Raw genomic sequence first — 16,532 nt, 5'->3', positions numbered from 1 at the left:
TTAGAAAACACAACCAGAGATGTTACTCAGACACAGTCTTTGTGTCTAGGATTTTTTTCCCCACCAGCTTTATTGAAGTATAATTTAAAATAAAATTGTGTGTATTTATGTTGTTACAACATGATGTTTTGATACATGCATATATCGTGAAGTGATTATCACAATCAAGCTAATTAACACACATCCATCACATCACATATTTTGTGTGTTTGTGGTGAGAACATTTAAGATCTGTGCTCTTAGCAATTTTCGAGTATACAACTCATTATAAACTATAGTCACCACTGTTTGATAGATCTCCAGAACTTATTCCTCCTGTCTATTGGAAACTTTGTACCTTTTGATCAATATCTCTACAAACTGCCCCCCTCCACCCCCTGGCCCCTGAGCACCACCATTCTAGTCTGTTTCTTTGAGTTCAGATTTTTCAATTCTGCATAGAAGTGAGTTTGTGCAGTATGATAGTTGGCCTGCTGTCACCTCCAAATCTCATGTTGAAATGTAACCTCCAGTGCTGGAGATGGGGCCTAACAAGAATGATTGTGTTATAGCGGAGGATCCCTGATGAATAGATTAATGCCCTTCTGGAGGGGAGGTAAATAAGTTCTTTCTCTCTTAGTTCCTGAGAAAGCTGATTGTAAGAGAGAGCCTGGCCTCTCCCTGCCCCTTCTTCCTTCCTCTCTCACCATGCGATGTCCTCATGCGCTAGCTCCCCTTCACCTTCTGCAACGAGTGGAAGCAAATGCTGGCACTGTGCTCCTTGTACAGCCTGTAGAGCTGTGAGCTAAACAAATTTATTTACTTCATAAATTACCCAGCCTCAGGCATTTCCTTATAGCAATACAAACAGACTAAGACATGCAACATTGATCTTTCTATGCTTGGCTTACTTAATTTAGTTTCATGTCCTCCAGCTTCATCCACATTGTTGCAAATAACAAGATTTTCCTTTATAAGCACGAATAGTATTGTATTGTATGTATGTCTATATATGTATGTGTACATATGTGTGTGTGTATATCTGTATCTACATATCACATTTTCTTCATCCATCTGTTGATGGACACAAGTTGATTCCTTATCTTGGCTATTGTGAATAACACGTCAATAAATATGGAAGTACAGGAGTCTCTTCAACATACGGATCTCATTTCCTTTGCAGATATATCCAGAAGTGGGATTGTAGGGTCATATGGTAGTTCTACTTTTAATTTTTTATGGAACCTCCATGGTGTTTCCTATAATATCTGTACTAACTTTCATCCTTATCAACAGTGTGCAAGCGTTCTCTTTTCTTTACATCCTCACCAACACATGTTATTTTTTGTTTTTTTGATAATAGTCATCTAGTGGGTATGAGGTGATATGTCAGTGTGGTTTCAATTTGCATTTCCCTGATGATGAGTAGACTGATCATTTCTTCATATACTTGTTAGCCATTTGTATATCTTCCTTTGAGAAATTCAGGTCCTTGGTCCTTTGCCCATTTTTTTGGGGACCAGATTATTTGCTTCCTTGCTACTGAGGTTTTTTTTTTTTTCACGTTCTTATATACTTTGGATATGAACTTCTTATCAAATGTGTAGTTTACAAATAATTTCTCCCATTACTTAGGCTATCTCTTCTCTGCTCTCTGCTTTTTCTTTGCTGTACACAAGTATTTTCATTTCATGCCTGTTTTGGATTATCTGTCTGCTTGCTATCTGCCTCTGTGCCTTGCCCTGTAGCTCTAGCCTCAAGCGTAAAGGCTGCTGCTTGATGATATGTCAAAGCAATAATCCAATCTGTAACTCCAGGCTGCATCTATTCCAGCTGCTGCTTCACATTGAACATATTTGACTCTTAGACCTGTAGAGAAGGCTAAATGGAGGTATACAAGAAGGGCCTGAGTGATCACGCCTGTGTTTTACTTCAACCCTTTCTCCTGACAAGTCTCCTTTATCTCTGTTAAAAAACTTTAGTTTGTGGAAGAGAGTTTTAATCTTACAATCTTGAAAGGTAGAAAATTATCAGACTCTCAGTCATTTTGGCTTGCAGGCCACTGGCAGAAAGAACATTTTTTCAAACCATATGACATATATCTATTCATATTATTTATTTATTATACTTTAAGTTTGGAGTACATGTGTAGAACATGCAGGTTCCTTACATAGGTATACTTGTGCCGAAAAGAAGGACACTTCCCTAAGTCATTTTCATGAGGCCAGCATCATCCCGATTCCAAAGCCTGGAAGAGACATAACAACAACAACAAAAAGAAAATTTCAGGCCAATAAATATCGATACGAAAACCGTCAACAAAAATACTGGCAAACCGAATCCAGCAGCACATAAAAACCTTATCTACCATGATCATGTCAGCTTCATCCCTTGGATGTAAGGCTGGTTCAACATATGCATTCAATAAACATAATCCATCACATAAACAGAACCAAAGACAAAAACCATGTGATTATCTCAAGAGACACAGAAAAGGCCTTCGATAAAATTCAACATCCCTTCATGCTAAAAACTCAATAAACATATCTCAAAATAATAATAACTATTTATGACAAATCCACAGCCAATATCATACTGAATGGGTAAAAGCTGGAAGCATTCCTTTTGAAAATTGGCACAAGACAAGGATACCCTCTCTCACCAATCCTATTTAAAATAGTATTGGAAGTGTCTTCTGGCTTGTGGCATTCCTGCAGAGAAATCTGCTGTTAGTCTGACGGGTTCCCTTTGTAAGTAACTTGATCTTTCTCTCTGGCTGCCCTTAACATTTTTTCCTTCATTTCAACCTTGGTGAATCTGATGACTATGTGTCTTGGGATTGCTCTTCTTGAGGAGTATCTTTGTTATGTTCTCTGTATTTCCTGAATTTGCATGTTGGCCTGTAATGCTAGGTTGGGGAAGTTCTCCTGGATAATATCCTGAAGTGTGTTTTCCAGCTTGATTCCATTATCTTTGCCACTTTCAGTTACACCAATCAAATGTAGGTCTTTTCACATAGTCCCATATTTCTTGGAGGCTTTGTTCATTCCTTTTCATTCTTTTTTCTCTAATATTGTCTTTATGCTTTATTTCATTAAGTTGATCTTCAATCTCTGATATCCTTTCTTCCACTTGTTTGATTTGGTTATTGATACTTGTGTATGCTTCACAAAGTTCTCATGCTGTATTTTTCAGCTCTATCATGTCATTTATATGCTTTTCTGAACTGGTTATTCTAGTTAGTAATTCCTCTAACCTTTTATCAAGGTTCTTAGCTTCCTTGCATTGGGTTAGAACATGCTCCTTTTAGCTCAGAAAAGTTTGTTATTACCCACCTTCTGAAGCCCACTTCTGTCAATTAGTCAAACTCATTCTCTGTCCAGTTTTATTCCCTTCCTTGCAAGGAGTTGTGATCCTTTAGAGGAGAAGAGGCAATTATTGTTTTCAGAATTTTTCAGCCTGTTTGTGCTGTTTTGTTCTCATCTTCATGGATTTATCCATGTTTGGTCTTTGTTGTTGGTGACTTTCGGATGGAGTTTTTGCATGGTCATCTTTTTTGTTGATGTCGATGCTACTGCTTTCCGTTTGTCAGTTTTCTTCTAACAGTCAGGCCCCTCTGCTGCAAGTCGGCTGGAGTTTGTTGGGGGTCCACTCCAGACCCTGTTTGCCTGAGTGTCACCAGTGGAGGCTGCAGAACAGCAAAGATTGTTGCCTGCTCCTTCCTCTGGAAGCTTCATCCCAGAGGGCACCTGCCAGAACCAGTTGCAGGTCTCCTATATGAGGTTTCTGTCAAATCCTGCTGGGAGGCGTCTGTCAGGAGGCACAGGGGTCAGGGACCAACTTGAGGAGGCAGCCTGTCCCTTAGCAGAGCTCCAGTGCTGTGCTGGGAGATCTGGGGCTCTCTTCAGAGCCAGCAGGCAGGAACGTTGAAGTCCACTGAAGCTGTGCCCACAGCAGCCCTTTCCCCCAGATGCTCTGTGCCAAGGAGATGGGGGTTTTATCTATAAGCCCCTTACTGGGGCTGCTGCCTTTCTTTCAGAGATGCTTTGTCCAGAGAGGAGGAATCTAGAGAGGCCATCTGTCTACAGCGGCTTTGTGGATCTGCAGTGGGTGCTGCCTAGTCCAAACTTCCCTGTGGCTTTCTTTACACTGTGAGGAGAAAATCGCCTACTCAAGCCTCACTAATGGTGGATGCTTCTCCCCGCACCAAGCTCAAGCATCCCAGGTCAACTTCAGACTGCTGTGCTGGCAGTGAGAATTTCAAGCCAGTGATTCTTAATTTGCTGACTCTGTGGAGGTGGGATCTGCTGAGCTAGACAACTTGGGTCCCTGGCTTTAGCCCCCTTTCCAGGGGAATAAATGGTTCTGTCTCACTGGCATTCCAAGCACCACTGGGGTACAAAACAAAAAAAACAAAAAAACCCCTGCAGTTAGCTTGGTGTCTGCCCAAATGGCTGCCCAGTCTTGTGCTTAAAATCCAGGGCCCTGGTGGTGTAGGCATCCAAGGGACTCTCCTGGTCTGTGGGTTATGAAGACCATGGGAAAAGCATAGTATCTGGATAGCTCTGTCCCTCATGGCAGAGTCCTCCACAGCTTCCCTTGGCTAGGGGAGGGAGTTCCCCGACCCCTTGCACTTCCCAGGTGAGGTGATACCCCACCCTGCTTCAGCTCACCCTTTGTGTGCTGCACCCACTGTCTACTCAGTCCCAGTAAGATGAACTTCGTACCTCAGTTGGAAATGCAGAAATCACCTGCCTTCTGCATTGGTCTCTCTGGGAGCTGCAGACTGGAGCTTGGACATCTTGCCTGGGAATCCCACATATTTTTAAAAGTTTTAGATTTTGGAGTACATGTGCAGGTGTGTTACATGGATATATTGTGTGACACTGAGGTTCGGGCTTCTGCTGAACCCATAACCCGAATAGTAAACATAGTACTCAGTAGGTCATCTTTCCACCGTTTCTCCCTCCCTACTCATTTTTGGACTTCACAGTGTTTTTTTTGTTTCCATCAGAACGAACTTTTAATATTAAAGCCATGCTTCCTTTTATTGTCTCTTTAAAAATAGCTACTTTCAGCTTTTTTCATTTTATAAATGCATAATAAGCCTTACCATTTCACAGTTCAGAATAAGTTTGCAAACACAGTGCCAGTGGGTGCCATTCATGTTGTGCATAATCATATCCTCATGGCTATGCACTGTGACCTGCAAGGAACTGTGGAGTTCTTACTGTCTTACTTCGCTTCCTTCAGTTAGTGCCCCATTTGGAGGTCAACTGCCTCCAGCACCCACTGCCTATTACCAATTTCCATGTCAGTCTCAGCAGCAATCAGCAGTAATGGATTCTGCTTAACTTAAGCAGAATTGCAATTTATTGAGAGGGTACTGTGTGGCTCACATAATTGTTGAGAAGGCTGGAGTACAAGGTTTGACAAACAGTCAAGAAAAAGGAGACTACACGTCTAGAGCCATAGCAAATTCTTGCCACTGCCGCATGAGTAAGATCCACTAAAGCTACCGCTACTGACCACTGGAAGCCACACTTGAAGCAGCAGCATTGCTACACCCGGAAAGTGGATGTGGATGCTTCTTCTGCATCCCTCAGCATCATTTATTGTCCCTCTTTCACTAGATCACAATCTTTAATGCAAAAATCTCAGATAGGTGCTTCTGATTGGCTGAATTTAGTTTATGTACTTAAGCTTTGCTTTCGGGGAAACAGTGAAAGGAGCTTTTTAAGTGTTTTCAGCTTCTATGAGAAGAGGTTGGCTCTGCATTCTCCAGAAATTTTAAGGTGCAGAATTCCCTATACATGGGAAGGTGATGGGATACTGGGTCAATAAAAAGACATGACATGTCCATTTCAGCTGAGTGTGCAACTGTTGGTTGCATTTGCTCTGAATTCGCAAACTAAGGTTGTATTTATAGCATTTTTCAAAGTTCTACAGGTGTCTAGATAATAACAAGTATTGTTGACTAAATGGACACAAAATATTTCTAAGTGATACTGCTAGGTAATCTCCAATTATGATCCTAATATTATTGATGATGATCACAATAACTATAGCAAACTAGGATTTACTGGGTGTATACTACAGACAGGCTCTATGCTCAGAGCATTATCTGCACAGCCTCATTCAGTCATTCTGAGTTTATTGTTCCTGTTTTTTCATGAGGAAATTGAAGCCTGAGAGCTTGTATAACTTGCCCAAGATTAAACAGGTAGAAAAAGTTAGAGATAAGACTGGAATCTAAATGACTCCATTGCCTGGACAATTACTCCTGTATCGCACTTCCAGAGTACCTTCCTAAGGGCTGCACTAAAGACAAGTGTTGACCTTGAGTTTAGTCCCAATTTGTAATTCCAGTTTGCTTTGACTTTGGCCTTTGGAAGGCCAAGTAGCTAAACGCTCACTGTAGCATCATTTGTGGCATCCTTGAACTCTCTATGAACAAATTGTCATCACATAGTTTTCATTGTCTAATCAATATAATCAATGTTAGTAATGTGAACAAAACTTGTTATTTGGATTTATTGTCTGTGTCTGAATAGTCACATTCAAGCATAATAACCATTTCAAATGTAACGTGAACATTTCCTTATCAGTTAAATGTTTACATTCTCTCAGTTGAGGTATTTATTATTACAAGACTAAAATGCTTCAAATTAATGGGGATTGTTAGAGCTGTTAACTTTATGTAGCAAAATAGCTGTTATGAACTTTAAAATGGTCAAATAAAGACCTAGATTGGTAGTTACCATGAATTAGTAGATTCATGAGTTAGATAGCTTTACAAATGTTTATAATTTTTTTTTTTTTTTAAGGTGGAGTTTCACTCTGTCACGCAGGCTGGAATGCAATGGTACGATCCCAGCTCACTGCAACCTCCACCTCCCGGGTTCAAGCGATTCCTCTGCCTCAGCCTTCTGAGTAGCTGGGATTACAGACATGCATCACCATGCCCAGCTAATTTTTGTACTTTTAGTAGAGACAAGTTATAAAATTTTAAATAATAATACAAGTAGAAATTAAATTATACCATAATTCTCATCATTGATTTGTTTGGTGTACAGTCATTTATATTTTTAAAATATAATCTTTAGAAACTATATTTAATTTTTATTCATTTAATTCTATTTAGATCTTGAGACTTTTAAGATAAAAAAATCCTCTTTGGATTTTTTTTTATTTTGAAGGAAGAATTTTACAAAGTAAAATGTCACCTCAAAATTTTACAAGAAGGAAAAACTAAAAAATTATGTATAATAATATCCAGGATGAATCATCCTTGACCCAGATAGAATAAAGAATTTAAAAGGATATAAAGAAAAGAAAAACGGATTAGGGAAAAAGAAGACACGTCAAATGTATAACATTCTCACTAATCAAAGCTTAAAACAATAGACTTTACCAAAAAATACTTTAAGACTTTTAGAAATAATTTTCATCCTATAGAGGCTAGAAATGAAATGAAACATGGTGAACTGATTCTTTTAGAGTCTCGACTGCCTGTCACTTTTAGTAATTGAAGGTTTTTTTTTTTTAGGTTTTCCAAATCTATAAATTCAAAGGTATGAAGTTCCTTGTAAAAAACATGTTTCTAATTTTTTTTTCAATTATACTCTACTGTGCCTAAAGAGGTTAAAAATGTTATTAGATGAACAATTTGAAAGTGACTATTCACTATAGTATTGGAATGTGTAGCACAGACGGCTGATAAATGACAGTAGTGTGAAATTGTGTTCCAGCTCTTTAAAAATTTAACTGCTAAAAATGTTAGCAATAAAATCGCCATTTTTTAATATTTATTCTTGTATTTTAAGTTTTTTTCTTTGAGAGCTGTATTTCACTTGGTCATTCATATTTTCTGGGCAAATATTGTTATTAGCACTTGAGCATTCATTCAAAATGTGGATAGTGTTTACGCTACTAATGGTTTCTGGCTATCCAGAAGGCCAGACATGCATTTCTTAAAACTCAGAAATAAGAAAGTGCTTTCCAGGCATGGAAGGAAGCGCTGAAGCTCAGCCAACACCAACACTGGCTTACCTCTCTTTCTAAGGAATGATTTTCTTTGTTTTCAATGTACTGGAGAGCCCCTGGTAACTTTTGCTTCCTTGTTCAACTGAGAGTACTATTTATTAATTTGATGAGTTGCGAAGAGCTTTTGAAGGCTGTCTGAAACAGATCTTATGCTATGAAAATTGGGGTGCCATCTGGGGGATGTATCACTGTGTCATTAAACTTGGCCACTTGGTGGCACCAAAAAGTAAGAGCAGCACTGTACGGAGGTAACCAGTGTCTACTGCGTTACAAAGAAAGAGTAGAAAATAAACAATCACTTCTTGAAAAAAAAAACAATAATGCTCTGAATGAACTTATTTTCTTCCTTTGTAAAATTAGGGGTGGCCAGTGGTGGAAGAAGGAGGATTGTACCAGAAAGTTCCTTAAATTCCTTTAACTTTGGCATTCTATGACTCTCATGTACCACGAATTTCTAATATGCTCTTTGTTAATAAGACTGAAAATGAGAGTAACAGGCAACACTTACTATGTGCTTATTATATGGCAGGACACTGCATTATGTGTGCCATAGAGATTAGCATGAGTTTATTTTTGTTCCCTATTTTACATGAGACTTGTATAAATCCTCACAACACTATGAGAGTTATTATTATTTTACACATAAGGAAAATGTATGCAGTCTGAAGGGCTTGTAAATAGCCAGTAAGCAGTTCAGCTGGGACTTGAACCCCACAGTCAGTCTTCAGAGTGAGGAACTTCATTGTAACACTGTATTTCTGAATGACTCTTCTTATTTATAAGAAATGGTACCACTCACCATCACCCCTAGTGATCTACTAGCAATATATTTGTTTCCTGTTGCTGTGACATTACATTCTGCTGGCCTAGAGGTCTTAGTTCCAGAGGGAGGAACGCTGCCACCAGGAGACACAACAATGATCCTGTTAAACTGGAAATTAAGATTGCCACCTGGACACTTTGGGCTCCTCCTATCTTTAAGTCAACAGGCTAAGAATGGAGTTACGGTGTTGGCTGGGGTGATTGACCCGGACTATCAAGATGAAATCAGTCTACTACTCCACAATGGAGGTAAGGAAGAGCATGCATGGAATACAGGAGATCCAAGAGGGCGTCTCTTAGCATTACCATGCCCTGTGATTAAGGTCAATGAGAAACTACAACAGCCCAGTCCAGGCAGGACTACAAATGGTCCAGGCTCTTCAGGAATGAAGGTTTGGGTCATTCCACCAGGAAGAAAAACCAGGACCTGCTGAGGTGCTTGCTGAAGGCAAAGGGAATACAGAATGGGTAGTAGAAGTTAGTCATCAATACCAGTTATGACCATGTGACCACCTGCAGAAACAGGGACTGTAATTGTCATGAGTATTTCCTCCTCCTCTTGTTAAAAACATGTTTGTGCATGTATATATATGTACTAAGAAAATATCTTCATTTTATTTCCTTTTTCTTTTATGTGACATAAGATTTATTGACTTCATATAAAAAAAAATAAGGGGGAGGTTTACTGTTCTTCTGGCTCATAAGAAAGGAGAGACTGCTAAGGAAAAGCCTCCAACCCATGCATATCTCACACATATATGTAATTCATTTAAGAAGCAATGCTTATTACTACATTGTTATTATTGGGGAAATAAAAATGATGTTCACTTACCGTACTTATTTCCAAATTTTAAGTTGAAACCCTGTCTTTAACAACTCAGAGGCACAACAGTTTTGGTCAGGGACTCCTTTGGAGTTCAACAGTGGCGGTAAAACTTTTTTGTGAGCCCATAGTCCTTGGAAAGCATAGTTACAGACCTGCAGTTTTTAATCAATGGAATGACATGATTTAATATGGGGATGAAGAGGGGAAAAGAACAATGAGAATTAGAAAGCTCTGGAAATCACAAGAGAGGTAATAAGGGCTCAGACTGAAATGGCAGCTGTGATACTAGAGAGCGAAGATGAGACACAGCACAAAAGAATAAAGAGATCTGTTGAATGACTTGGAGACACGAGCCAAGGAAGAAATTTGATATTTCCTTACTAGAGATGACTGATCATGGTATTCTGAGTGATTCTGTGTTCCCTGTACAAATGGCTGAGGCAAATAATTTTGGATAATAAGTAGAACGTATCGTTAGTGGCATATGTCCTTTGGAGGCAAAACAAAAAAATAAAATAAAACCAACAAAAACCCCAACTGTCCATAGTATACTCTACTAAAAAAATGATCAAGTGCTAGCCATTAAAAATACAGCTGTTCAGTGTCCTTTTAGAGGTTTTTTTGGTTATTGTTGTAATTTCTTGGCTATATGGGGTGTATTTGTGGAAGCTGTATCTTAGAGGTGCCAAACACAAGTGGTTCCTGCCTTTTTAGCTAGTTACCCAGTTTGCACAATCATCAATCAAACACACATGGGAAGCCCTGTGAGAGATCCAAATCAAGTCAGGAAGCCCATTGCTAAAGTTGCTTAAAGAACAAAGTCAATGTTCTATTTTTAGGAGAACAGCTTCACAGGTTATTTTCTCTTTCTCTTTCCTCCTGACACACAAATTCTGCTGTTTTGCTAAATAAGTGCTTATGCTGGAAAACTGATGCAGTGGTGGAGTAAATAGCAGGAGAAAAATAGAAGGTTGGCAGGTTTGTTGGAAGACTAAAAATAAGTTGATATTGAAGCTATGTGGCTCTGCAATTTGGTTTCTTGCTGGGATGCTGTGAACAAAGATTTGTGGGCATTAAGGTAGTAAATACTGGCCAAGGTTTGGGGTTTGGGATTATCTGTAAATTTCAATGATCTATTACACTTCTTCCCTGTCCTCCATTGCCAAAAATAATGGAAATTAGGCTATATAAACAGAACACATGAAAGCCCCAATAACAGAGTACCTCTTGCAATCAGTTTTCACACTTACTGAGTAGGACAATGGCCTTTGGATATAGGGACATAAGTCTTCTTTTATCCTTTTCTAAGGTTCTCTGCATTAACTGAAGCTTCTGCCCAGTTTGAACAGAAGATTATTGAACTGGAAGCTTATTGCTGTTTGTGGCATTTTTGCATCTCTGAGAGGCATGCAGGCAAGTGATGAAAGGGAGTCATAGACCACTCCACTAGGGGCACTATCTGTCTGCAGGGAGAGAGGACAGATCAGCAGGCAGGACCTTCCTTTCCAAGGAGGGCTTTTAGTTCTGGTCTGGAATGGGTGGTAGGTAGAGAGTCAGGATACGATACAAGCCTGGCCTCTAATCAGAGGACTTGTATGGAATCTGTTGCTTAAGATTTATTGGCAGTCATAGACACTAACTAGATTAATGTGATTATTGAACATAGGTAACATTTCATCACATTGTCAAGAGATAATCACTTTATCAATAGTTGTGACTTGGTGGCTTTGTTTTGTTTGTATTAGAGGTTGAACAAAGATAGATATTAATCCCTGAGGCATCCCTTACTCCTAATCATTTTCCCAGGTGTACCAAAATGAGAGGTACATTTATTAGAAGTTATTCAAATGTACTATTTTGTATCATTTATTATTTCTTTCATTCAACAAATATTTATAGAGGTCTACTATGCTTGTGGCTCATTGCTAGGTAGGGACTGACAACTAGACAGAGTTTCTGACCTCAGAAACCTTTTTAAACTTTTTGGGAAGGGTTTGATTATATATACATGCTGTGTTAGTCCATTTTCACACTGCTACAAAGAACAGCCTGAAATTGGGAAATTTATAAAGGATAAAGGTTTAATTAACTCACAGTTCTGTATGGCTGGGGAGACCTCAGGAAATTTACAATCATGGCAAAAGGGGAGGGGAAGAAAAACACATCTTACATGGCATTATAAGAGAGACAAAGTGAACAAAGTGTAAGTGCCACACTTTAAAACCATCAGCTCACATGAGAACTCACTGTCATGAGAAGAGGATGGGGGAGACCACCTCCATAGTCCTATCACCTCCTGCCACATCCACCCTCAACATGCAGGGATTACAAATTGAGACAAGATGTGTGTGGGGACACAGAACCAAACCATATTACATGTAATGGAAACAAGCCACGGAGATGCTCTATTTCACTGTTCTCCCAGACATTTGAGATTTTTCATTTTTTAGAGGCTTCTTTATGCTTCTTAACTTATTTTGTCCTTCCTGCTGCTGCTGCTCCATGTTTCTGCTTGGTTGGGTCTGCTTTTCTCTTTTCCTAATTGATTGAGTCATGGCTGAGTGGCTCCTTGCTCTGCAAAGTTCTGTTGTTGTAATGAGATATGCACAGTATATAGATGCTCTAACTTCAGTACTGAAAAGCTACAGGAAGACACAGTTCTAAACTGAAGTATTTTAAATGTAGTGCAAGAGCTTGCCCTTCAAAGAAATCATCTTTGCAATGAATCTTTTGATAAACAGCATCTTTTGTTAAATAAATAATGATTTCTTACTTCATCTGTTGGGGAGATCTAATTTTAAGGCAGATGAACCTGCGTTATATTAGAATAAGATTACAAAACTCATCACTCCAAAAAGAATTTTGTTGTAATAAAAATCATTTGGAAAACACAATTGTCATGTGATTTTAAGGTTAAATGATGAGTGTGGCAAGTGGGTGGTGAACAATCGAATAATATTATGTGCTATTTTAAAGCCCCAGAAAAAATTTTTGTGTTTAATCTCTTGGAAAAATTACTCCAGAAAGCAATGATGAAATATGAATATGAATTTGGTACTTGAAAATGAGAGTGTACTCTAATAGTACATATTTCTAGTGAATCAATATCTGTCTTTCTAATATGGTTGTTATAGTCATCAGTTTTGCTGGTGGTGAATGTAATTATTGGGAAAGTGTCAGAGAAGTAGTGAGTGCAAAGGCCTGGAGCTATTCAGAGGCAAGCAGTTACGTTTCCTATTAGAATTCTTAGAATTTAGAGTTCCTCAACTGCTATCATTTTGTGTGTGGCTCTTCTTTAAAATTATTCTAAGTGTCATCTTTCCTTTGTGTGTCTGAGAAAAGCAAAGTCTAGAAAGTTTCAAAATATTCTCCTCTTAGTTATTTGAAAGAATGTACATTAATGAAAGGTTGAAGGTCTGTTTTTCTGTTTCAAATCTTTTCCTTAGCAAAGAAACACAGTAGTATTTAAGAGCTAATCAGCATTAGTCTATCTGTGTGATAATACATATGTGGACTAGGGTAGGTTCGTTTTTGCCCAATTATGAAAAAAGACTTTGGTTGAAGATGTAAATAGAGTTAACAAGTTAAAAAGCTATTTAGGGTCGCTAAAAGTGCCTTATTTAACATCTGCTTATTATTTAAACTATGCTAATCAGAGGTAATTCATAGATAATTAATACAGGTTAGTTCTCTACTTGACAACACTAATGATTTTTTCCTTTAATTGGAGAAAGTTTAGAAAAATCACCGGACATGCCATCCAGAGAGAATTGTTATTTGTATGTTGGCATATTTGCTTTCAACATGTTTTTCTCTTCTGTTTTTTTCAGTTATTTTTCTATTATTATTTTATGCATAAGGTAAATACATAGAGGCAGAAGGACTTGCACATAGCCAGTAAGCAGTACAGTTGAGATATGAACCCCACAATAAGTCTTCAGAGCCTGGGACTTCATTGCAACACTATTTCTGAATGACTCTTCTTATTTATAAGGGAAATGTTTACTTCCATTCTTCTGGCTCTTACGAAAGGAGAGACGGTTAAGGAAAAGCCTCCAACACATGTATATCCCACATAGATAGATAATCCATTTAAGAAATAATGCTTAATACTACATTGTAACCATTGGGGAAATAAAAAATGACGTTCACTTACTGTACTTATTTCCATATCCTTGATGTGCTATTGGATTTGGTTTACTAGTATTTTGTTGAAGACTTTTGCATCTATGTTAATCAGGGATATTGGCCTGTAGTTCTCTATTATGTTGTCTATTTGCCAGGTTTTGGTATCAGGATGATGCTGGCTTCATTGAGTTAGAAAGGAGTTCTTCATCTTCGATTTTTTGGAATAGTTTCAGTAGAATTGACGCTAGCTCTTTTTTGTACATCTGGTAGGATTTGGCTGTGAATCCATGTGGTCCAGGGCTTTTTTGGTTGGTAGTTTTTTTGGTTACTAACTCAGTATCAGAACTTGATATTTGTCTCCTCAGGGTTTCAATTTCTTTCTTATTCATCCTTGGGAGATTGTATGTTTCCAGGAATTTATTCATTTCCTCTCAATATTCTAGTTTCTGTGTATGAAGTGTTCAGAATAGTCTCTGAAAATCCTTTGTATTTCTGTGGGATCAGTCGTAATATCTTTGTGTTTCTGATTGTGCTTATATGAATCTTCTCTCTTTTTTCTTTGTTAATCTAGCTAGTTGTCTATGGATCTTTATCCTTTCAAAGAACCCACTTTTGGTTTCATTGCTTCTTTGTATAAATTTTTGGGTCTTAATTTGGTTCAGTTCTGCTTTGATTTTAGTATTTCTTTGCTACTGCTAGTTTTGGGGTTCTTGTTTTTCTAGTTCCTCTAAGTGTGATGGAGATTATTAATTTGAGATCTTTATAGCTTTTTAAGATAGGCACTTAGTTCTATAAGCTTTCTTCTTAACACTGCATCTGTTGCATCCTAGAGATTTTGGTATGTTGTTTCTAAGTTTACATTTATTTACTTTTTAAATTTCGTTGTTTCTCCAAAAGTCATTTAACAGCAAGTTGTTATTTTTCATGTAATGGTGTGGTTTTCAGAGATCTTCTTGTATTCATTTATATCTTTATTCTACTGCAGTTCAAGACTAGGGTTGGTATTATGTCAATATTTTTGAATGTATTGAGACTTGCTCTATGACCAAGCATGTGATTGATCTTGGAGTATGTCTCATGTGCAGAGGAAAAGAATGTATATTCTGTGGCTGGTGGGTGGAGTATTCTGTAGGTGTCTATTAGGTCCAATTGGTTAGGTGACAAATTTAAATCCAAGATTTTTCTGGTTTTCTACCTCAATGTTCTTATTCAATGCCATCAGTGGGATGTTGAAGTCTCCCACTGTTACTGTGTGGCTAAGTCTTTTTGTAGGTCAAAAAGTACTTGTTGTATGAATCTGGGTGTCTCAATGTTGAGTGCATACATATTTAGTTAAGAATTCTTAGTGAACTGTATGGTTTATCATTATGTAATGCCATTTTTACTGTTGTTGGTTTAAGAACTATTTTACCTGACATAAAAAAGTGATTTCTGCTTTTTGTTCGTTAGTTTTTCATTTGTGTGTTAATCTTTCTCTAATCCTTTACTTTGGGTCTGTTGGTGTTGTTACATGTGAGATGGGTCTCATCAGGACCGCAAATGAATGAGTCTTGTTTTTGTACTCAATTTGCTTTTGTTTGTAAAGTCTTAGAATCTATGAAAATGTTAATTTCCATGCAGTCAAATGTAAATGGTTTTTTAAATTTCTTCTTTTATCGTTCAGAAATTCTACATAAAAATCCAATATGTCTGTCTCTCTCATGTAGTGGGGCTCCACTCGCTTTTATCAGCCAGCTGGACTGTTTGCGGGCATTCTCCTCCCTGGGATCTGGGATTTCCTCCCCGGGATCTTCCCTTGTTTATTTTTTTAATGTTATTTTTTAATTGTAGATCTAGACTTTGCCAAAATTTTACAACACTCATGTCCAGTAAACCATTTGATTTTGTTTATAAAGTCTTAGGCTATATGGAAATGTTAATTTTCACACAGTCAAATATAAATGGTTTTTAAATCAATGGTCTTTGTTTTAAGAAATTCTACATTAAAATATCCAGTAACAACTCATATGTATTTTTTTAGTCCTTATAGTTATTAAAATATTTAACATTTTAATATATCCTTTTTCTTAATTCTGTCTTCACTGATACTAGATCTGTAGAATGATAATAGATAAGAAGCAGAAAATTTTCTGTGCTCATAAAGAAATACAAAGCTACACGTTAGCCTCATTTTTTAAAAAAACTTTAGAACTTCTCAGAGCATTTAGCTTGCTAATGTACATTATTTACTTTATGTGAGGAAAGCATAGGAAAGACGCAACTAGAGTTGTTTAATGAACACGTTCTTTTTACTTTCCTGAGCGCATATTAAGATGCGACTCCTTGGAGCTTGCTTTGGGAAACATACTCTGATACATCTAACGTGTTATAGTTAGAGGACAAGGTGAGCCTCTAACTTTATTTTTTCCCCTAATTCATTAATCAATTGTTTGAGCATCAGAGCATCACTTGTTCAGGAATTATAGATTTCCTTATTGGTTTGTGAATTTGAACTTTTTTCTTTTTTTAGCCTAAATCAAGAGTGATGGAACAGGATAAATAGAAGACAAGGTAGAGAAGCAGCAGACTTGCATCCCAGTGAAGGCAATTACACTTCCAAGTATTATGCTACACAAACTGTGTTCAATAGTCAAACAGTAAAACAGCAGACAACCTTTAATTAAAGCTTCACATAACTCTTCAATGTCCTTCTCTTCACATGAACAGCTGTTTCACAGCACCCACCGAAGAA

The sequence above is a fragment of the Callithrix jacchus genome, chromosome 4, assembly GCF_049354715.1.
Source record: "Callithrix jacchus isolate 240 chromosome 4, calJac240_pri, whole genome shotgun sequence".
NCBI lineage: Eukaryota > Metazoa > Chordata > Mammalia > Primates > Cebidae > Callithrix > Callithrix jacchus.
The sequence above is the reverse complement of the archived record's forward strand: the minus strand, read 5'-3'. Positions refer to the sequence as shown.